Below are 23,200 nucleotides of genomic sequence, written 5' to 3' on the forward strand. Positions count from 1 at the left end.
CGGGACCCCCGACCCCCGCCCGGGCCGCCGCCCGCAGCCCCTCCCCCACCGCCCCGCGCCCGCCTCGGCCCCGCGCCGCCGCCTGGGGCCCGTCCCCTTCCCGTGGGACCCTCCCCGGGGAGGCCCCGGCGGGAGCGCGGGTCGCCGCAGGTCCCCGCCACCCTGGCGACCAGTCGAACCGCCTCCCCGCGGGCGGAGCGGGGTCCCCGCCGCGGCCGGAGAGGCACCGCTAGGGCCCGGTGGCCGGCGGGGGTCGCGGGGCTGGGTGTGTCTGGGGCCGAGAGGCGGCCGGTCCCCGTGGGTGTGCCCAGTCCGCCGCCACTTTCGGGAGCCGGGCAATTCCTCGGCTGGGGGAGGGCGTGCGTGCGGCTTCTCCCAGGTCGCCTCCCCCAAGCCACCAGTAGGGCAGTGGGGACTCCCGAGGGGGCGGGGGAGGGTGACTTGGTGAAGGTGACCTGAGGGGGTGAATGAGGGTGACCCAGTGTGTGTGCAGCCGGGCCACCCCAGAGAGGAGCCCTGGGACCTGTGGGGTGTGCGCGTGGGAAGGATGTGTCCGCTCCATGTGCGGATGCCACCATGCCCCCTGTGGGCGGTTGAGTGAGGGTGACCCATTGTGCGCGGTGTGCACCAGTTATGCCTGGGCCACTAGGACGGTGGCCATGTGTGCCTGCAGGAGCCCAGGGGTCCAGAGCGGAGAGACCTCTGGTGGGCGTGTGCTCCGCGGTCAGAGGGTGTGTGTGCAGCTGCATGGGGGACCGAAGCATGGGGCAGGGACCCTTGAGGGGGCCACATGTGTGCAGGTAGAGGTGTGTGGGAGATGACCCCTGAATGTCCCTTTGAGTGACTGCAGCAGCTGTGGGGTTGCACTTGGTCCCAGCTCCATCAGGGGAGCAGGAAGAAGAGGTTGGAGGGAGGAGGAACCACATCTCCCCTTGGAGGGACCCAGGTCCCAAGTGAGTTTTGTGGCACTTGTCCAGATTGGGGTGGGGCGCAGGGTGAGCTGGGATTTTTAGGGCCAGCCTCTTGGTCAGTTCTAGGAACAGTGCTGCCCTGGCCCCCATCCCCCAGGCTAAGAAGGAACTGGGCCTGGCAGGCGGTCCCCTGCCCAGCCTTCCCTCTTCAGCCTCAGTAGCCAGTCTGTCCAGTGAGGGACACTGCAGGGGCTTCCTGGACCAGTAGGCTCCTCATCAGCCTTCCCCATCTGGGGGCTGTCCGCTGGGGCGAGGGCACCCACAAGGCGACTGGCCCTGTGCCTCATCTCCAGTTCCCCTGGAGGTTGAGGGGACGAGGTCTCTAGGAGGGATAGCCCCCTGGCCTGCCCTAGCCACTGGGGACACTTTCTTAGCTCCATTTCGAGAATCCTTAAAAATCAAAGATCTGGGAATTGCGGTCCTGGGTCAAATTCCCAATGCTGCCACCTGTTCACGGTGTGATCTTGGCAAGTCGTCCCGCTGCTCAACCTCGGGTTTCCCCTCTGTGGAATGGGGTTGACAGCACCCTCCTCAGAGGGAGAACAGCTGGCATGCGTGCAGACCCCGAAGGAGCCCTGGAGACCTTGGTGTGTAAGTGAGTGACAGAGGGCTCAGGACAAAGTGCCAGAGACTAGGAGGCCTGGTGGAACCCGGGGCTGGGCAAGTCACTTCCCCGGCTGGCACCTGCTCCTCAGCCGTAAAACAAGGCTCAGGTGGCGAAAGGAAGGACCGAGAGCGCGGAAGGATGTGCAGCCCTGTAGGATCGTGACAAGGCGGGTGCCCCTGAATCCAGCAACCCTCTGCCCCAGGGTCTAGCCCGGGCTCCCGTGCTGGCCTGGCTGAGGGCGAGCAGGGGCTGCAGCGGGGGTGGGCGGGGACCTGGTGTCTCTCCATGAGGAAGGCCGGCACTCCTCTTGTGCCTCTGCTGGCCTGGGAAGCAAAGGGTTAATGGGCGGTGCCTGGTGGGCAGGGTGCTGCCCTCAGAAGCAGGTGAGGCTGTGAGACCAGGAGAGCCCAGCCAGGTGGCCGAGGGTGAGGTCTTCGGAGGGCATCACGCGGTCCTGGCTGGGTGGAGCTGGGAGGAAAGGTGGCTGAGGGTCCACCTGCATGTATGTGAGGGTGGGATGCGTTCGTGGCATCTCCCTGGTGTGTCCTCTCCCCTGGACCGCCAGGTGACCTTCTGAGGATCCTCTGCTTCCAGAGCCACCTTCTGCTGCTCCACTGTCTCTGCCTGCAATGGCTTGGAGAAGGGAGCTTGGAAATGCAGCTTTAGGAATGCGGTCTTTCAAAGGTCCAGGTCTTGAAGGGATCTTAGGTGTCACTTTGTCTGTTTTGGACACTCTCCGTGCCGGAACTCAGTGGTTGGCTGTGTGACCTTGTGAAAGTTGCTTAACTTCTCTGCGCCTCGGCTTCCGCCTCTGTGGAGTGGGAGAGTGCAGGGCCAGCCTCGGCCGCGCCTGCCTCAGGCTTCTTGCTCTCTCCTAGAGTTGCCATTCCGGGGTTGGGCTAGGGACTGGGGTGAGGAGGGAAGATGGGTGACTGTGTGGCCCCCACTTTCAAGGCAGGGGCCCTGTTCCCGCCCGCTCCTGCCCCTACAGCTCCAGGCCACTCTGGCTGTGAGCCTGGGGTTGCCAGGGCCAGATGGTCCTCACTGTAGAAGGGGAAGGCCAGGCCCCGGGGGAACATCCTTCCCTTCCAGCAGCTGGGGGTGAACACAGCGACACCGCAGGGATCTGCAGACCGTTGACTCCCCAGGCCGCAGGGCTCGGGGGTGGACCAGCTGTGTGATTTGGGGAGTGGGGTCGGGAACAGTGTCAGCCTCAGGGAGGCTGCAGTGAGGAAATGAGCCCCTTGAGGAGACTGGCTACATCTCGGGGGACAAGCCTTCCCAGGAGGGAGCCTGGAGAGGCCCGGGAGGGCTTCCTGGAGGAGGTGCTTTTGAACTCAGTCTGAAAGTGGTTATCACATGCCCTGGAGCAAGCAGTAGCCTTCCCTGACTCTCTGCCTTCTTATCTGTCAGCTGGGGACAAATACTTGACCTCCAGGGACCCTTGTGAGTGAGGGGTGAGCTGTTCTCATGGCAGCTGGAGCCTGAACCTGGTGCCGCCTGCCCTCTGGGGAGCAGTGTAGGCCTCCAGCTGCCAACTGGCAGGTTTCTTGGGGTCCCTGGTGTGGCGGGGGGTGGGGGGAGCTCTGCTGCAGAAGAGAGCGTGTGGCCTTTTGAAAGCAGATGGCTCCTCCCACCTCCCGGATGGGGCCTGGGTCCCTGGGTGGCCCCAAGCGGTAGCCAGGTGGTTGGGGCCACTCTGGGCTTGGGCAGCAGTGGCATGGGGAGAGTTGTCCTGCCGCCCAAGGGAAAGGGGCGGCCCCGTTCAAGGGGCTTTGGAGGGGTTCCCGAAGGCTGGAGCCAGCTGGCCATGGGAGGCCGTAAATTCTCTACCCCCAGCCTGGGGGCCGGGGGCGTGGTTGGGGGCAGGGCCACACCTGGAGGCTTGACAATAGAAATAGCAGGTAGAGACAGGAGAGCCTGGCCACGGGGCTCTGTGTGCATTTTGGCTACTTAGTCCTTTTGAGCATCTTCGGAGTAGGAATTATTAGAACCTCTGTTTTACAGGTCAGGAATCTGAGGCCCAGAGAAGTGAAGTGATTCACTCAGAGTCACACTGCTCAAAAGTAGCAGAGCTAGGGCCTGGCAGGCTGGTGGGACTGGGCTGCAGAACTAAGTCCATGCCCTCTCGCTGTGCCTTGTTGGGCATCTTACTTCACCCCTCTGGGGCCTCTCCACCTGCAATCCGTGAGGTGGGAGGAGCTGGGCTCTGAGTGCCTGTCCTCGCTGTTCACCAAGTGCTGTTCCCAGCAGGGCTGCGCCAATCTCTTCTTACTTAGTTCTCGCGTGGTCTGGGAGGTCTGTGGCGCTGTCTTGAGTTGCGAGTGGGGGAAGGGGCTTGCCCAGGGCCTTTGTCCTCACAAGGGTCTGCCCTCTGTGAAAGTGGTCACTCAGAGTCCTCGGAGATGGGTGGGGGACGAGTCCTATAAACTGAAGAGCTGTTGACAAGATCGTGTGGGAGGCGGGCTCCCGTCGGGGCCACGTGCTCAGGCAGCAGAGGGGCAGTGTTTGGGATCTCAGGCCGAGAGGGGTCTAACCATCCACCCTCGCCCTGGATATGTGCTGGCTGCCACCCCAGTGGTGACCAGGCTGCTCTCAGTCCCCGCTGATATAGGGAGTTGTGCAGAGCTGACACCGTGTCCCCGCGCCGTTCCCTGAGTGCTGGCCCACTGCGCCTCCGACTGCAGCCCGCAGTGAGGCTGAGGCCAGGCTCCTCAGGGTCTTGCAGCCGGGGTGTCAGCAGTGCCTTCTTGACAGACCTGGAGCTTCCTGGGGCGCTCTCACTGGCCTCCCAGGGGCCGCTCAGTGCCTGGCCCAGAATTAATTAACGAATTGTTTTACTGTAGTGGGGGCTGAACCCAGGGACGCTACCCCTGAGCTTTTTATTATTAGTTTTTACTCCCTAAGTTGCCAAGGCTGGCCTTGAACTTGCGATCCTCCTGCCTCCGCCTCCGCGTGCGCCCCTGCCCAACCTGGCCCATAACTGAGTGGTTCAGATGGGTGAATGAATGAAGGGGATGAAGGAAGGAGGGAAAGGAGGGAGCCAGGACGGTGAGGGTGTGCTCCTGTGCAGGGGGTGGAGGAACGGGAGGCTGGCAGAGTCCTGCTCCGTCCAAGGCTGGGAGGCGCCAGGGGGCTGCCTGGGGCAGGCCTGCGGTCTGAGTGCCCAGGCGGGGCCAACCGCGTCTGGCCAGGACAGAGGGACTGTGGCTCTGGGCTCCGGCCCAGCTTCTTGGAGCCTGTGATTTTGTGTCTCGGGGGCAGGGTGGCGGGAGCTGGGAGCTGCCCCTAGCCCAGCCTCTGGCTCCCGCCATCCCTCCCAACACCCGGCTAGCAGGAGCTGGGCTGGTCCTGGACCACCTGGCTGGTCTTGCTGGCCCCTTCAGACCTCTGTCCCCTGGAACATTCTCCCACATACAGGACCGCCCCCACCCCCGCCCTGTCCCCACTTGCCCTGACTCCTGGTCTCCCAAGACTCCAGGAGGCCGGGGAGACTTCACTTCCGGCCCCCTCCCTCCAGAGCAGACCCTGGTTAGAGGGGTGGCCGCTCCCCTCCCCCACCGACCAGGCCCAGTCTGAGCGCCAAACAGGAAGCGGTGATTACAGGGGGAGTCTGAGCGGCTGGCCGCGGCTGAGGGCCCAGCCGTGGGGAGGGGGAGGCAGTGCGCGATCTGGCTCCTTTCCTACCTGGCTGCGAGGGCAGAGGGCAGGGCAGATGCTGCCCGAGGCTTGCCTTCTTCCCAGCCCCCGTCCCAGTCACTCAGGCCTTGGTGCCGGGTCTGTTTTGGTGCCACCGCGCCTAAGGGTGCAACTTGAAGTAGGAGGAGCCAGGTGTGGAGTCGATTAGCCTGGGGTAGAAATCCGGGTTCTTTCAGTTTCTTGCTCTGTGACCTTGGCAAGTTCACTTAACCCCTCTGGGCGTCAATCTTTTCTTTAAAATGGGGCCTCGGGGTTGTGGGGATTAGTAATGTGAAGTAATAAGCAAAAAGGTAAGTCCGGCTGGCCGCTCGGCCGCTTTCCTCCTCGCGCCTGCTTGGCTCGCACCTCTGCCCGCCTCTTGGTCTTGCTGAGGACTCGTTCTGCAGAGGCAGGAGCTAGTGTTTGCCCTTGGAGAGTGTGGGGACCGAGTTCAAGTGACCGTGGAGGATCTGAAGCAGACCCTGGGCTGGGGACTCCCCTGAGAGGAGCACTCGGGCCGAACTCCTGATGGGAGCTGGCAGGACTTAGGGCAGATTGGAGGAAGCATTTTCCAGAGCCTTTGGGTGCTAAGTCTACAGAGAGTTTGGTTCTCCAGAGCCGCTGGGCAGCCTTGTGGTCCAGACTGGAGGCCGAGGATTGGACCTCGGGGAACCCGGGCCAGTGGTGCTGGGTGCTTTCCACTTGCTTTCCAGCCAGGGAGCGCCTTGGCCGTGTTCTGCTTATCCCCCATCCCTGGCCAGGTAGGTGGCTGCTGATGTTTATGTTGAGCCTCAGGAAGGCCCTGGAGGGGTGGCCTCCTGCACACCCTGCCGTCCCACAGCTGAGGGCCTGGATCTCACCCCAGGTCCAGGTCTTCTCAGAGTCTTCAGCTGCCCTCACATGTCCCCTCACGTAGAAGACTCAGAGGCGTTAAGCCGCCTGCCAGAGCTCACACGGCCGGAAGCGGTGGAGCCTGCCCTTCACCTGCCCCTCCCTACTCAGGAGTTTGGTCTGCTTGTCGCTGATTTTGTCATCATACACACGCTAGGGCCAGGGTTTTCTGGGGTGGGCTGGGCTGGGCACAGTGCCGATGAGGGCCTTCATCCTCATTCTGGGCTGTCGCAGGCTCCCCCGGGCTTCCTGCACCCCCGCAGGACCAGGCAGACCCGTCCATCCCGCCCCGTCCACTCACCAGCCCAGGCTTTAACGAGAGTGATTTATAATCCCTCACCAGCGGGACCTGGGGACCCTAATTGCTGCAAACTGATTGCCAGTTCAGTTGCTGGCACCAGGGGCTGCGGGTGGCCCATTAGACCTGTCCTCCTCCCTGGCACGGGGCAGGCACCAGGAGGCATGTGGGGACCGAGTAGGCAAGGCTCTCGAAGGGCTGGGGACAGGGCTGTTGGCGCCTGGGCTCTCGGGGTGCCCGGGGACCCACAGCAGTGTCCTCTCCGGGGCGCGGCGTGTGGGTTCCCGTGTTGGTCTCCTGTCTTCTTGCTGCCCTGACTCAGGCCGGGCTGCTGCCGGGCTGGGGTGCCCGCGGTTGATCCCGCGTGGGTGCTGCCCCCCAGCTGCTCCTGTGTCAGGGAGGCGAATGTGCCTGCCGGGAGCAGCGGGGTTCACATTGCTTCACCTCAGTCGCTGCTCATCTCGCTCCTGAGGCGCAGCTGGGGACCCAGAGGCCTGGGAGGCGGGGCGCTGGTGGGACCCGGGCCCAGAGTCCCCTGGCCACTGCTCTTTCCTCCTCCGTCAAGTGGGGCTGCGGCAGGGCAGTGCTGGGGAAGGAGAGCTGGCTCGCTAGTCGACTGCTGGCTAAAAGGAGGCTGCTACTGGGTGGTCGCCTTTATTTTCATGATCATGCTTCTGCTGAGCAGGTCTCCCTCTCTGGGCCTCCACTTCTAATCTGTGAAATGGGGAGATTGGATGGAGTGACTCGGGGACCATCCCAGCCTTCACATTTGAGGGATTATCAAAAAGACTCAAGGCCATCGAGGATGGGGCCTGGCGGAGAGTGACCCAGGAGGAAGCCCAGGCCCGCGGTCCTGGGGAGATGGAGGCCACCCTCTTGGGCCGGGGGTGGGGGTGGGGAAGGGCCTGCCTCTCTCCCTGACTCTTGGAGCCTGATCCATCACATCGAGGCCCCCAGAGGCCGGGGCCTTGAGTTTGGTTTCCTGGGTCAGGGAGGAGTACTGTGGGGGGAGTTCAGCCCCTGGGCCCTGTCCCCACCCTGCTGCTGGCCCGGTGCCCCTGGGGGTCTGGCCTGTGCTAAGCACTCAGAGCTCAGCGGGCTCAGCGTGGTTCCAAGGTCCCAAGGTGAGATGAAGGAAGCGTCCTCTTGGGCGAGGGAGGGGGTGGGGGTGTGGGGGGTTGGTTTTGCCTCTGGTGACTCAGGGCAGCCCCGCAGTGGAGGCGGCCTTGGTGCTGGGCCTTGGGGGACGGTTGCACGCTGCTGGGCAGAGGTGCTGGGGAGCTGAGACTCAGGGTGGGAAGGGCCCCAGGGTCTCAGGAGCCGAGCGTGGTCTAAAGCAGTGACTTCCGGGTGGGGAGGAGAGCTGTGGGCACGTAAGAGGGACACATAGGGCACCCCCTGGGGCCTGGCCTGTACCCCAGGTTGTGTGGCTGAGTGACTGAACCCCAGGTCCTCAGCCTGGCCTCACAAGTTGGGTGCTGAGTCCAAACCAAGGCGCTTGGTGTCCAGCAGGCAGGGTGTCAGTCTATAAAAGGGGTGGAGTCACTTGACCAAACGTGTCCAAAAACTCAGTTCTCACAGCGGCCATGTGGGAGAGATGCCAGCGTTATCTTGCTTTTATAAAAGAGGAGATGGCAACAGAGAGGTGAAGTGACTTATCCAAGGTCACAGAGCCGGTAAGTGGCACAGGTGGAACTTGAGCCCTAGCAGTCTGGCCCCAGAGTCCTATTTAGTGCATTAGCCCTGCCCTGAGCTGCCTCGTGCTCAACAGACTGGAGAGCGGGGTGCCCTCGGAGGAGGAGTCTAAGGCCAGGTGGGCCCCGCTCGCTCCTGGACTGTGTGGCCGCTGGGGGCAGAGGGCTGCCCGAAGCCCAGTGGCTCTGTGCTTCCATCGGATCAGTTCTCGGTCCCAGGTCTTCTGTCCATATTGGGACTGGACTGAGGCTAACCCAGGCTGGGGAAGGACCAGAGGACTGGAAGTGGTTTTAGGAAAGGCCCTTGGAAACACTCTTGTCTAAGTTGTTCATCGTCCCAAAGGTGAAACTGAGGCTAAGGCACAGGGAGTGTCTTCTGGGATCCCGTTGTTCAGCCTTCTCATGTTACACTTGGAGAAGATGAAGCTCAGAGAGGTACAATGGCTTGCCCAAGGTAACACAGCAAGTTGGTGGCTGAGTGAGGACCAAGGACTACATCTGGAGTCCCAACTAGGGCGCTGTCCCCCGTACCATGTTTCTTCTTTTCGCCTGTCTCTGTTCTGCCCGGGATGCAGACCCAGGGCTACCCCTCTTCCAGGAAGCCCTCCTTGACCACCCGCTGCCTTCATGTTTAGTGGTCAGCGCCCGCCCCAGCCACTTCCCCTTGCGCTGTGCCGCTGCGTTGCACAAAGCACCTGCCGTCTCTCTCCTCCTCCTGTCTGCCCAGGTGCTGCTCCCTCTCTCTGGGCGCCTCCCTTCTCCAGTGAGCTCCTGTCCTCCCTCAGAGCCCCGCACAGATGGCCTCCCTCTGGCTCCCAGGCCGGCGGGCCCGTCTGCACCCCTCCTCTCCATTCCCAGGCGCTGCGCCTCTTCCTGGAGCTGGGATTCTCTTTGCTTCCCTGGCCCGGGCCCTGGCTCCCCAGGGTCACTCTTCCCTCCCTAGCCCCCGGGAGCCCTCGCTTGGATACAGTGTGCTGGGCCCTCCCCCATTACATCATCCCCTCAACCCTCCCCCAGGCACTTTGTTTCGTTTCCCCAAATTCTGACGCTGCTACAGGGCTTCTTTTCCTGCCTTCACACATCCTCGATCTGTTTTATTTCTAGTTCTCCCCATTGTCACTCCTTGTCCTCCCCCCAACCCCCAGCTCATGTGATCCCCAAGCTTGGGATAGGAGGAAAGTGGAGTGTGGCCTGAGGGGACACAGCGGAGGCTGAGGGGCAGGGCTGTGGGACTCCAGCTCTGGGAGGGTGGGCTGGGGGCTGCAGGGGCTCCTCCGCCCCCTCCTCCTCTGCCTCTCCTGCAGCTCCTCTCCCTCCTCCCTGCTCCCGCCTCCTCCTCCTCCTGCTCTGCTCCCCAAGGCCTCTGTCTCCCTCCCTCTCTCCCCGGCTGTCTGGCTGGCACCTCTCATCTCCCTGGCTGTGACTCAGGGGGACTGGGACAGGATTGTCCTGGGTGCAGGGGTCTCAGGGGCCAACGGGGTAGCTAGCTGGGCCAGGGCTGGGAGGGGTTCTTTATTTCCCCCCTCCTGGGCCCAGAACTCCCCACTCCCTTCAGTTCCAGGAACGAAAGGCCCGAGTCAGCCCCTGGCCTCACAGGTGACAGCTCAACCACAGCATCAGGGCAGAGCAGCCTCTGTGGCCTTGCCTGAGCCCTGGGAGCCGAGCCTGGGCTTGGCCAGATCCTGTTCTCATATGAGGTGGGAGCAGGGAGGCTTGTGGGGACAACTTCAGGGCCAGCCCCGGCCCAGAGCGGCCCGTGAGGCTCTGGTCCCGTGGGGGTGGTCCTTCCCACATGAAGCCGCCGCGGTTGTCAGGACGTAGGTGTGGGCGAGGGGCCAGTTTGTGTGTGCAGATGTGTTGCTGGGGCTGGGCTGATGCAGGGTCCTGGTGTCTGTGGCCTCCCCTGACTGCTGTCTGTCCCCTACTTCCCCACTAAGGGCTCACCCCCAGCACCCCTGACTGCAGATGGTCGTAGCTCCTGGGAGTGGGGCAGAGGAAGCTGGGCGACAGCCTCCCTGCCTTGAGAGGGTCAGACCCCAGGGCAGGACACCCACTCCTGCAGGTGCTCGGGGGCCACTCCAGAGATGCCGCCAGACCCTCGCAGCTGTGGAAGCCCACCCTGGACAACCCGAGGCAGACGTGCAGGGGTGTATGGAGACACAGATCCCTGTGTGTGTGTACACAAGTAGTGGGTGAGCGTGCAAACACACACGTTGCTAGGGCTCTGAGCTACTGGGAGTGTGTTCATCCTTAATCCTAGTTCTTAATCCCAGGGTCAGGAGCCCAGGCCAGAGGGGCAGCTGGTCATCTGACCTCCTTAGAAGTGATTAAGGCAAGGGCGGGGACAGGGACTCAGTGCCTCGTCTTCTGCCTAACCTCGGGGACACTCCTTTCCCTCCACTCCCAGAAAACCAGCTTGGGGTTCCTTTAAAGGTTCAGTTTCGTGTACTTCACTAAACCCTGGGTGTGGACATGCTGGGAGAGGGGAGAGGGGGCTGTGCTGTGTGTCCCCGAGGAGAGTGACGGCTGGGGCCGGAGAAACCAGATCCCTTCCTGTGACTGCCCAGCGATGTGGACCTGAGTCGCACTCCTCAGAGGGGCCTCTGGGGGCCTCTGGCCTCAGGGGAGGCCTGTTTCCTGCTGGAAACGTTTCTGATGAAGTAGGAGCACAAGGCCCACCTGAGATGCGGGATTCAGGTCCCCGAGCAAAGAGAAGCATCCACAGGGACAAGGTTGGAACGGGGACGCTTCCGTGTGGAGGTGAAGCCTGAGCTGAGCACTGAAGGTGTCATCCTCTGGGAAGCTTGGAAGTGCACGGGGACATTGGCGGCCGCACAGTCATGGGGGTGTCACTGGTATCCTCCAGGCAGGGACCCGGGCTGCTGCCTGGCAGTGGTGCCCAGAGCCCCCAGACCCAGCAGTACTCCTGTCGGCCAACGCAGGTCGGGAGGCGTGGCCAGGATGCTCCTGGTGGGAGGGGCTCGGTGGGGTCCGCCCACCCCTCCTCCCGCCCTCAGCCCCTCCTTCCTGTGTGGGGCTGGACGTGTCTAGGGGAGACCTTCAAAGACCATGAACCAGGTGGCTGTGGCCCGGGCTTCTGCTTGCCCCTGGGTGGCCTTGGGCAGATGACTGCAGCGGTGTCCTCTGTAGATGGGCCGGTACCCGTGTGCGTAGGGAATGGCAAGGACGCGGGTTACGTGGCTGAGGAGCCTCCACGGCCATAGAGGGGACGTCACCACTCTCGTCCAGGGGCTGGGGCAGCCCTGGCCCAGCGGTCGCCCTTGTCCGACACCCAGCTTTTAGCCCGTCTTTTCCAGCCGGTCTTCTCTCCTGAGTCCTGTCTTCTACAGAACTTTGGTCGTGGAGGCCACTCGGGACTCACTCATCCATTCTTCTCTTGGAGGCCTGGGTCTGGGGCTAGGGACAGTGGGCAGCTGGCCTCTGGGCTGACCTCGTCCTGGTCAGCTCCCTAGGGAAGGGGGTCAGGTGGCAGAAGCTGGGTCTTCTGGCCTTGCAGGGGGAGGGTCTAGGAGGGTTCCTGATTGGCCCTGTCCCTGGGTGTGGGACTGGTGGGGGCCAGGACACTCAGGGTCCCCAAAGCCCTGGTGGGCGTGTGGGCGCAGCTCAGCCGGATGCCTGTGCTGTGGGCTGAGGAGGGGCTGGCAGGACACCTGGGGTGCGCTGGACCTCGGAGGCATCGGAGGAGGTGGGGCTGTGGGGTCTCTGGTCTCCTCCACCTCATCTCTGGGAGTTCTCAGCCTCCCTCTTCTGGGTCCTTCGAGGCCTGCGCCCTGCTTCTGTGAGGTTGTGAGGTCGCCTCCCACTTCTGAACAATGAGGTAGGAGGAGATGAGATGGGGACCAGGGCAGGGAGAGGGAGGCTCCCCGTGGTGCTGGGGCTGGAGGCAGAGGACCGGGAACCTCAGGCCTCACACCTGAGTCCAGCTGTCGGGGCTGCGGGGGAGGGGCTGAGCGCCTCCCGAGCACCTGCCAGACTCAGGCCTGGCGACCCAAGCCCAGCCCCAGCCCTCGGGACAGACGCCTCCGTGCAGAGAATGGCGAACGGAAACCAGTCTGGGGCTTGGCGGCTGCCAGCTGGCCTGTGTGGAGGCTGGTGCCCGGAGCCAAGTGGAGGTGGGGCGGGGGTGAGGGGCGGGCCTGGAGCCATGGCAGGGCACTGTCCCCAAGGCTACCCTGGACTGCCAGGGGCAGGGGCAGAGGGACGTGGATTCGGCTTCTGCCCCACTCGGTAGGATTCTATCCTCATGTGTTGTCTGAGGGCAGCCGGGGCCGGACGGGGCCTTCCCAGACCATTGAGGGCCGCAGCTGGGAAGCCGAGGTCTGGGGTGGGAGATGACAGCAGCCTGCATCTGGAGTTGACTCCCTTCCTCCAAGTCCCTTTTAAAACTCCGGGCCAAGCCTCTTCCTCCCTGGTGGCCACACCCGACAACATGGCCTTTAAAGAGCTCAGAAGAGGCCATCGCTGAACTGGGCCTCTCCCACCTGAGAGCTGCGGAATAGCGCTGGCTTGTCCACAGGTGGGGGTTGTGGCAGCTTCTCCTGGGACTCGGAGGGGGATGCTCACGTAGGACAGCGGGGACAAGACAAGGTGTTGTCAGGACAAGGAACCCTGAGTTTCTCTGGGGGATCTGAATTTGAGTCTAGGCTGAGCTGGGTGACTCAGGGCAAGTTTCTCCCTCTCTCTGAGCCCCAGTCTCACGTCTTCCTCTCGAAACCACAGCTTTACTGAGTTATAACTCCCGGGCCGTAATGGGTGCACAGTAGTCCCTGTATCCATGGTTTCACTTCCCAGAGTTGCAGTTACCGTCAGCCCTGGTTTAAAAAGATTCAGTGGAAATTCCTTAAACAAACAATTCATGAATTTTAAATTGCCCATCACTCCGTGCCATTGGTCAAACCTGGAGCTGTCCTGCTCCATCCCTCCTGGGCTGGGAATCACCGGGCACGCACTGCCTTTCCAGCCCCCGGGTAGCATCGACTGCCATTGTACCCCAGTGTTTGTGTTCGGGTGACCCCTGTTTTCTGAACAGTGGCTCCAGAGTGCAGGGGAGGCACCACGTGCGGCAGGGCCCTGGGCAGAACGTGTAGTGTGTACAGGGTCAACGCTTTCCGAGATGCTCCCACCCCTTGGGTGGCTTGGGAATTTCTTCCCTGTGGATTGGGGCAGGGATGCTGTGATTAAAAACTTTTTAGTATACATAGATGTGCAACCATCCCCGATTTCGGACTGTGTTTACCACGCTGTAAGGAACTCTGTGGCCACAGCCGTCGCCTCCTGCCCCCTGACTGCCCAGCTAGGCAGTCGCATGTCGCCCTCTGTCTCTGACCTGCCTATCCTGGAAACTTCATTTAAGTGGAATCAAAATATGTGGTCTTTTGTGACTGATTTTTTTGACGTAGCAGAATGTTTTCCAGGTTGACTCACATTACAGCCTGTGTTAGTACTTCGTTATTATTCTTGTTCCTATTTTGCTGAGTAATACTCCACTGTATGGACGTACCACATTTTATTTATCCGATTGTGGGATAGGTGTTCGGTTAGTTTCGACTTTGTGTCTATTATGGATAATGTTGCTTTTTTTTTTTTTTTGAATGTGGACATATGTTTTCATTTTTCTTGAATCTATAGCCTGGAGTAGAATTACTGAGTCATATGGGAACTCTCTGTTGAACGTTTTGAAGAACCGCCAGCGTGCTTTCCAAAGTGGCTGTACCATTTCGCATTCCCACCAGTAGTGTGCGAGGGTTCGGATTTCTCCACAGCCCCACAAGTTGTTATTATCTGAAGTTTTGATCACATTCATTCTTGGATCCATTCATCCCGTAGGTATTTATGGAACACTGGCTTTCAACAAGGCAGAATGCTCACTGCAAAACTGGGAAGAGAATTTCTCCCTTGAGGAGTCGATCAGAAAATTGTGTAGCACAGTATCTATGGGACATCCTGTTGGGCCAGGCACGTAGTAGGTGCTCAGCAACAGGGGGGAAAGATCATCAAGATCATCCAGGGTGGCTGGAATCCTGCCCGTGCCCCCAGCAAAGGGAAGGAGGAAACAGTCTGTATGCTGACCACCTAGTGTGTGCAGGAATTGGCGCTTCTCTCCTCAGGACCCTCTGGTCTGTGGGAGTGTCCTGTGCACACACAGAGGAACTGAGGCGCGGGGCGAGCAGCTTCCCTGTGGTCGCCAGGCCAAGGAGCAGTCAGGGCCTTGTTCGTACCATCTCATTTAATCCTCCTAGCCCTTTGAGGTCAGTGCTGTTATTATGCCCATTTAGTAGGTAAAGAGACTGAGTCACATGGCTGCTGAAGGTCAGTGCCGGAATTTGGACCCAAGTGGTCTGGCTTCAGTGTCCTTGCGCATTTCGAGCCTCACCTGCCTCCCAGGACTTAGGAGATGTCCGTGAGGCTCGGCCACCAGTTTTCACCCTCTTGGACTGGAAGCGCCCAGGGCAGGTGTGGCCCTGGGCAGGCCCCAGGGGCTCTGGCAGCCCCTCCCTGGACTTCCTGTCTGGCTCCTTCCTGTGTGCCTCTCTTTTCCATTTGGGTGTTGCTGGTGGTGACTCCCGGGGCCTCTGAACTCGCCCTCTCAGTCCAGCCGGCTCTGTGCCTCGAAGTGGAACTGCCCAGAGGCCAGTGGGACAGCTCTGGGCTGGGGCGGGAGCGGCCTCCCCTGGAGAGTTCCCGCAGGTTATAAATAACCCGCACGCGGGAGGCTGAAGCCAGCCAGGCTGACCCAGGCTGGGCCGACACACCCACACGGACGGGACACCTTGGTCATGAGTGTCTGGTGTGTGTCCTCAGGGTGTTCCCTTGGCTCGTGCCTGGGGGGTTCCAGACTGTGCACATCCCAGGACAGCTGGGAGGGCTGGTCAGTGCCACTTCCCAGGGGAGGCCAGGTCAGCCCAGCAGAGTCCCCTGCCTGGCTTCGGGTGGTCTTGAGGTCAGAGGATGATCCTTTGGCCTTCAGGCCCGTCCTGCAGGTATGGGAACCCCAGGTGGCGCTGGGGTCCCTGTCCACTCTCCCACTCCCCTCCCGCCTTGCGCCCCCTTCCTGACTCCGTCCTGATCTCCGGCAGGGTCCACTGAGCCCGAGTCTGCGGAGTGCGGAGGCCACCTCACCTGCTCCCGGGAGAAGGGGCGGGGTGACGTCAGGGCGAGGCCTGGCACTTGGCAGGTGTGGCGGTGCTGCTCCTCCCCCGCCCGGGGCTGGCGGTGGCCAGAATCGCCAGCTCCCCGGGCTCCACGGGTCTGTGTGTTTCTGTGCATGATCTGCAAAGGCGTTTTATGGCAGAACATACTGCAGTCAGTCTCAGGGTCTCTTCCCACCGCCTGGCCCACTTCCAGTCCTCCTGGCTGGATTTGGGGGCACCAGAGAAAGCCCTCGTCTGATGCCTCAGACCCACCGCTGCCCCCAGGAGCTGGTGGCAGGAGACAGACATCGTAAACAAGGGGCAAATAAGCACGGGCATCTCAGGCCATTGACCTGGTGGTGACCGTCATGGGATGTGTGGGGAGGTCCCTTGCGTGGCTCTGGTGGCCACAAAGCTGAGCTCCAAGTGGGGACACTGGCACTTGCAGCACCTAACTGCCTAAGCAGCTGCCATCCTCAGTACTGGGCATCATGACCCCATTTTGTGGGAGGGCAGACTGAGACCCAGAGAGGTGGAGGGACCAGGCACCCCGACTGGAAGTGGCAAGCCAGCACTGGAACCCCAGCTGCACCCTGGCTGTGCCTGGAGGCTCCTGGGCCTCGGGTGGCAGCCCTTGCCGCTTCTGTGGCAAGTTGGTAGTGCAGTGTGGAGACCTGATCCCTGAGGCACCTGCGGGTGAGTCGTGGGGCCGCGGCTGGGGCCGCTCACCTGAGCTGGGCCGCCTGTCCCACGAGCAGGCCTCATCCTCCACTCCTGCTGGTTCCCAGACGCCTACTTTGTCTGATTTTGTGCAGGGAGCTGGTGCGTGGGTGGGTGGTCTCTGGCAGTTGCCCCCCTCCCCAGCTCTCTGGTGGGAGGGACCTTTGGGGCTGGGAGTAGGCATTCTCTGTGCTACAGAGAGCATGGTCCTCAGGTTCAGCTCATTCCAGGTTGAAATCCTGGCCCCATTGCTCTGCAACTTCAGGTCAGTAGCTTTACCTCTCTGAACTTTGGTTTGACCATCTGAGAAATGCAGACCATAATCCCTTAGCAGGAAGGTGTTTGTGAGGAAGCATGAGGCAGTGTGCATATAAAGAGCTTGGTGCATCGCAAGTGCTCCCTCTGTGGGGACCATAACTGCCGCTTGTGGTGAGGGGCAGCATGACCCAGGCATCCTCCAGGAAAATGCCCAGTGGGGTGAGTCACATCACAGGCTGGGAGCCCCTCATGCATTCTTAGGGTTTCAGGCTCCCTGGTCACAGAATTTGACAGGTTCAGATCCCACTGTGCCTCAGCCTCCTCATCTGTAAGTGGGGTCAGCACCACTGGCTTCCAGGGAAGCTGAGTGGGCTCAGTGTGATCTGGTGAACTGGGCTCACTGGAGTGACCAGCGTGGCCAGCAGCCTCATCCCTTGGGCAGTGACAACCTGGTAGACCTACAGAGTCCCCAAGAGAGAGCTTCCTAGTTTGGGCCAGGACAGTGGCTGGTGTGCGTGACCCCAGGCAGGTCACAGGGGAGGCTCTGTCAGCTGACTGAGCCTTGAGGGCCCTTAGGCCTGTCCTGCAGGTGCGACCTGAGGGCCTAGAAGAGTGCTGGACATACAGTAGGCGCCCAATAAATACTGGCTGTGCTGATTGATGGGTTGGTGGGAAAGGGTGTCCAGGAGGCGGGGCAGGCAGAGGAGCCCTGCGGGCTGAGCAGCTGGGAGCCCAGGGCCTGCAGGTGCGGCCTGCGTAGGTCTCCACAGGTGGCCCTGTGCCCGGCAGGAGCTGGGGACAGGGATGAAGGAGCGGGGTGGCCCAGAGGGCGAGGAGAGGCGGGAGCTGGGGCTGAGGGGCGGTGCCAGAGGAGTTCCAGGGGCGTGGAGGAGGGCGCCTGGCTTTCCCTGGCTGGGCCGCCCTCCTCCAGGTGGCCAGCCGGCACCCTCGCCTGGGCTGCTGGGGGAAGGCAGGGCGGGGCGGGGCGGGGTGTGGGCGTCTGTGCTCCGCGCTGACGCCCGGGAGGGAGCGGGTCCTGCCCAGCTGGCCCGACTGCCCCCGGGCTGTGTCCACCTCGGCTTGCCAACAGCCTGGTGGGGTTTCGGCGGAAGGAAGGGGCTGAGGAGTGGTCCAGACCAGCGGGGGGCAGAGGGAGTGCCATTTCTGGTAATGAAGTGCCGCGAGTCTGTCATGGAAAGCTTGGGGACTCCAGAAAGGTCCTGGGAACCGAGGAGACGCGCCTGTAACGCCCGCGGGCGGGAGCCTGGGAGCTGCGGGTGTCCCTCCGCGCTCGGAAGTTCGCGCTGGCAGGAGCTCATTAACGCAGCGTCAGGTTCCACGTGCGTTTCCTAACCTACTTCGTAATCTTAATGATGATGACAGTGTTAATAGCCAGCGCTCCCCGGCCATGGTGTGCCGGCCTCCTCCAGGGCGCCGGGCCTTACGGGTCGAGCAGGCCCAGGGATTTCAATGTGCACCAGGGCCACACAGCCATCGGAGACAGACGGTCCGGGGGATCCTGCCGCAGCCCGTGCTGCAGAGCCAGCCTGCGCCTTTCCAAAGCTACATCCTTAAATAGTCTTTGGGGAAAAAACCAAAACAGGCTTCTATGATGCGTTCAGGCCTTTCAGTGACCTAATTAGTGTGGGTTTGTGAAAACACAAATGACTGATGGCTGTGTACTATTCCAGGTTGAGGCTGTGCCCACTTCCTTAACTAGTCCCCTGTTGTTGGATACGCAGGTGGTTTCCACTTTGACCCTCTGACCAATAGCATGGCCCTGGACCTCCTTGGTGGAGCACTGGACTCTAGAAAGGCCCTTACTTAGACGGGGCTTGGCTGTTTCCATTTTATAAATGGGGCAGGCGCGACTGTGCCTCCTGAGCCCGAGATGTGGAGATGGGCCGGAGAAGGGCCCAGGGCAGGTGTGGACCAGGGGTGACCGTGCAGGGTGAGTGATGGGGAAGGCGACTTGGGGAGGGACACTGTGCAGGTTTCCTGTGAGAGCAGTTGACTGCGATGTGCTGGACCCAGGGCTGCTCTCTGCCCCCAGGGATGGAGGGGGCTGTGGGGTCCAGCAGGGCCGCCTCTGCCCCCTGCCACACACCCCCAGCAGGTGCAGGCTCCGTGCCCTCAGCCCAGCAGCAAGCGCCCACGGCGGGTACAGGCTCCGGGCTCCTGGCCAGGGCAGCTGTGGACAGACGGGGGTGGGGACCGGGGTGTCCTGTCCAGGTCCAGGCTGCCCACTGTGTGGCCCCTTGGCTGTCCTGCTGCCTGGAGCCTGGCCCCGGCCCACATTCCTGTGGTGGCGCTCCGGTCTCCGGGGTGGAGCTGGTGAGCGTGAGGGGCACGGCGTTCTCACAGGACCGGGGGCCCTTTGGGGATGGAGCCTGCAGGGGTGCAGAGGGCCCTGCCGAGACCTGTGCCTTGGCCACCCTGCTGCAGGAGCTGGACGTTGTCTCTGTGTGTCTTTGCACAAGACTCTGCGTCTCTGAGTGCTGCTCAGCTGCTGGGCGCCCGCCACTTGCCCCGACCTGGCGTGGGGGTCCCCTCCCAGGCCATAGTTCCCGCATCTGCTGGGGGAGGAGTGGACCAGTGCTCTCAGGTCTAGCTTGGCCTTGAGTTGCGGTCCAGCAGGGATCACCAGCTGAAGCTTACGGAGTGCCCACTGTGTACTAGGCAGCATGTGCTTTTGGTACATTATCTCACTTGATTCTCACAACAATTCTATGAAATGCAAATTATCATCATCCCTGTTTAGCCAAACAAAAGCTCAGAGATGTTAAGCAACTTGCCCCAGGTCACGCAGCAAGTAAGCAGAGCTGAACTTGAACCCAGGGCTGCCTGAACCTAAAGCTGACCTGCTAGCCCTTGCCCACACTGCCTCTTGTCACCAGGAGAGTGGAGGCTGCGTCTGGCTAATTAGGGGAAGGCAGCTCGGGCAGAACTAATTACACTTGATTTTATTCTTAGCTTTTGCACCATGCTTAGCGGGGCACAGGGGTGCTGGGCTCCCGGGCCCCTGCCAGCTGACCTAATTTGTGTGTCTGTTTCTATAACTCACCCTCTCTCCCGCCTCATTCGGCCTTTCTTTTTCCTCTCTCTGCACTCTCCCCTCTGTGTGACCTCGGCAGTGCCCCTCAACCTCTCTGGGCCTGAAGAACCTCATCTGCATCTCTTTCCCTGGTGAGGAAGTTGAGGCTTCGGCGAGACAAAGTTCAGCAGTCACGGCGGCAGAGCTCTGTCCTGCCTCTTCCTCCACCTTTCTGGTCACTTTTTGTCACGCTGGGGATGGAGCACAGGCGTCCCCTGGGAGCCCCCAGCCTCCTGAATGGCCTTCAGTCCTCAGCGCTCAGAGCTGCCCGCTTCTCTGTCTCCGTTTTACAGACGGAGAACTGAGGAACGGGGATTGGGTGGCTCTCCCGATGGCCTCAGCGGCCGGGCAGGGAGGCGCCGGTCCACTCTGCTCTCTCTGGCTGACCTGTGTCTCTGGAAGGCTCCAGGCTGCGGGGCCGGGTCTGAGAGACCCCAGACATCTTGAGCGGGCTTGGAAGGGGCCTGGGGGCTGGAGGGAGGTGACGTGGCCGACCTGGACGGTGGCCGCTGAGGGCCAGGGAAGCCAGGAGACCCGCCGCCTCGCCAAGTGGGTCGCTGCTGGGTGGTCAGGGGCCCTGGGGACCCGGACGGCCTCCCCAGCTGCTCTGAAGCTCTGTGGACTAGTCTGGGGGAGGTGGCAGGGACGAGGAGTCTGCTGGTCACTGCTGCTCACAGGTCCTTCGGGGCTGGGAGCCTGAGGCTATGGGGTGATTCCCGATGGGGTGGTGGCGTGAGGCCTGAGGGAGCAGGTGGGGTGTCAGTCTTCAGGGAAGGGCAGCCTGCGTCCCCCGCTCAGGGCAGCGTGCGCGAGTGTGCTGGGCAAGTGCCCGTTCAGTGACAGGCGGGTGGGTGTGTGGCAGAGGTGGTGGGCGCACGGGGCCTGCCGGGATGTGGACGGCCGTGGGTGCTGCTGACTGGTGTCGTGCAGGGCGAGGGCCACAGAACCTGGACCGGCCGTGGGTGTGGCGGCCCCAGACCCGCGCTCCGGTCCCAGCTGTGACGCTGGGCGCACCCTTAGCCCTTAACCCCTGACCGCCTTGCTCAGACCCGGGCAGCTGCCCTGCTGCCTCGGGTCGCGGTGGCAGGCAGTCGGGCGTCCTTGGGCACACGCGGGGTGTGTGCGTGGTGGGCCTGGCGGGCAGCGTGGGAAAAGCTCGCGTTCCCGTTGTGAGGTTTGGGGCAGCGTCGGGGGCAGCGTGCGGGAGGGCGTGGGGTCAGGGCCGGGCGTGGGCCCTGGGGGGCGCGCGGTCCTCGCTGAGGCTCGCGGGCATTGTGAGTGTGCCAGATGCAGACAGGGTGCGTCTGTGCGGGCCGCGGTGTCCTGGTGGCCAGGGCTGTGGGAGCCGGGCGGGCGCCTGCTCAGGTGGGGTGGTGCTGATTTTGATCGTGTGGTGCGTGCCTGAGGGCCTGGGACCGCGTGGCCTGCCAGTTGCTGTGTGTGTGTGTGTGTGTGTGTGTGTGTGTGTGTGCGCGCGCGCGTGCATGTGCGTGCACCTCCTGTCAGGCACAGCAGGGTGAGTTTACCTGGAGGGGCAGAGGGGCAGGGGGAGGCAGAGGGTCCTGGAGCATTTGGATTCAGTTCTTTAAGGGAATGGCATGGAGAATTATGCATGAAATTATGCAAATGCAGAGGTCATTTAGGAGTCAAGAGCTGTTTGTCACCCTCCTCTGCAGGCACTTTGACTTCTAAGGATTTCCCTGCACCTCCCGGGCAGTTCCCTGTCCCCAGGAGGGGCAGCTGCCCTTAGGTTCCTGTGAGGCCCCGCCCCCATAGGTCCCAGGCAACCTCATCATTAATCCCAAACCCCGGCGCCCCCCACCCCTAGGATGAGTGGTTGTGGCCACTTCCCCACCCGATGGGGCTGGGCTGTTTGATATTCGGAGAGAATGCGCTCTTGGATGCAGGTTTGGGCTGTCACCGAGGTCGCCCCTTCCCCAGTCCCCTCTGATCTGTGTGAGGCTGTATTAAGATGTGAGAGAATTCTCTCCCTCCACCCCACTCTTCCTTCCCTCCCTCTCACCCCAGCCTGCCCTCTGTCCCTTCCTCTGCCCCTTCCTCTGCGCCCAGCCTCCCTCGGCCTCTACCTTCCTGGGCCTGCTTCCCCTCCCCCTCCCTGTCATCCTCTGTCCCCCATGCTCTCTCCCTCTCCAGCACCCCCAGCTCTGTGGGGAGCTGGAGCTCCTGGTCCTTAGCAGGGAGGAGATGGTTGTCATGGTAACGGTTGTCATGTCGATGGCGACAGAGCGAGGGATGAACAGTATCTAGGTGAGAGCTACCTGAGTGGAGGCTGATGGATTCGCAGGAGGCTGGGGCTTGTCTGAGCCTCAGCTGCGCAGCAACCCCCCCCCCCACCCTCCCGTGCGAGCCCGCAGGCCCCCAAGGCATGCCACACCCTGTGCTTCTGTGGCTGCCTTTAGGTGCGTGTGTGTCAGGCTGTGTCAGCATGTCCCCTGGGTCTCTGTCTGTGCCGTTTCCAGTCTTGGTGGCTCTGGGAGGCATGGGGGTGTCTTTGTTGTCCAGGTCTTCCTGGACGCAGCATGTAGGTACTGGCATTTGGCACTGGTCCCCGAGGAGTCTTGAGGGGTCCCCGTCTTGGTTCCCACCTTTACTCCTGTCTTGAGGTCCCTCCTCCCGGATCTCTTGGAATTCCTCCCCACGGCTGATGGCCTCCCAGTCACTCTTTGGCCCCCTGGAACAACAGACTGTGAGGAGGAAGCCCACATCCTGGTTCCTGCTTATCCCTGTCCTGCCATGTGACTTCAGGCTGCTCGCTGAGCTGCAGGGACGGGAGCAGTCTCCCCGGGACCCCAGTGTGGGTCCCGGGGATTTGTTCTTCTGGGCAGAAGTGCGAGCTGGCGAAAGTTGGACCGGGGCTGCTCTGAGCTCCTGGAATGTCTAAAAGGGAGGAAGACCAGCAATTAGTCACGGGGGCAATTACGCTAATTGTTCACTCCATGACTCACTGGTGGAAAGTAAATACTGATTAATTCATTACCTCGAGGCGCGTCTGGTGTGTGTGGTGAGGGGGTGTCTCCCTGCCCGGGCTGGCTGGGTCGGCCGCGGTGCAGGTAGTTGGGTCTGGGGCGGGAGGCCAGGGTTGCGAGCCGGCGCTGGCTCTGTGTGCGCTGCGGACGGAGCCCCTCAGTGGCAGGGCTGAGCCCCTCTCCTGCTCACACCTTCCATGGCTCCCCAGCCATCAAACATGGCAGATGCTCAGGCACACCATCGGAGAGCCACCAGACCCCTGGGTTCAGGTTTCACAATGTTTTGATGTGCAGTCAGGATAAAGAGTAACTAATTTCTAAGAGAAAGTTGCCAGTCGGGCACTAAGAACCTTCCTGATGGGGCACCGCTCTTCCAGCCTCAGTTCACACCCACCCCACCTTCTCCTGCCTGGGGAACCTCTTCTTACTGCAGTCCCATCCTTAACAAGCATGTCCTGAAGCCTTCTCTGGGCCAGGCACCTTGCCAAACTAGGCACAGCACATGCTGTCTTCATCAAGTGCGTAGTTTAGCAGGGTGGGCGTAGCCCCTGAGCACCCTCCACGCAAAACCAGCTCCCAAGTAGATCTGAGTTGTGAATCAGGAGCCTGGGGTGTTCTGAAAGCTCAGGTAGGAGGGCTTCTCAGAGTGACATGGGAGCCAGGCACGGTGGTGCTCACCTATAATCCTAGCAGCTTGGGAGGCTGAGGCAGAAGGATCCTAAGTTTGAGGCCAACCTCAAAAATTTAGCAAGATCCTCAGCAACTTAGCGAGATCCTGTCTCAAAATAAATAAAAAGTGCTTGGGGGGGGGTGTGTCTCAGAGGCAGAACATCCCTGGGGTCAATCCTCAT

At 61.8% G+C, this 23,200-nt stretch overlaps 1 protein-coding gene across 1 annotated transcript in view; it reads left to right on the forward strand.

The window, feature by feature from the left end:
- Sdc3 (syndecan 3) overlaps positions 1–23,200 on the forward strand; it is a 32,952-nt gene that overhangs the window by 148 nt on the left and 9,604 nt on the right. The window lies entirely within an intron of this gene.

Source organism: Sciurus carolinensis, chromosome 1 (genome assembly GCF_902686445.1).
Source record: "Sciurus carolinensis chromosome 1, mSciCar1.2, whole genome shotgun sequence".
Taxonomy (NCBI): domain Eukaryota; kingdom Metazoa; phylum Chordata; class Mammalia; order Rodentia; family Sciuridae; genus Sciurus; species Sciurus carolinensis.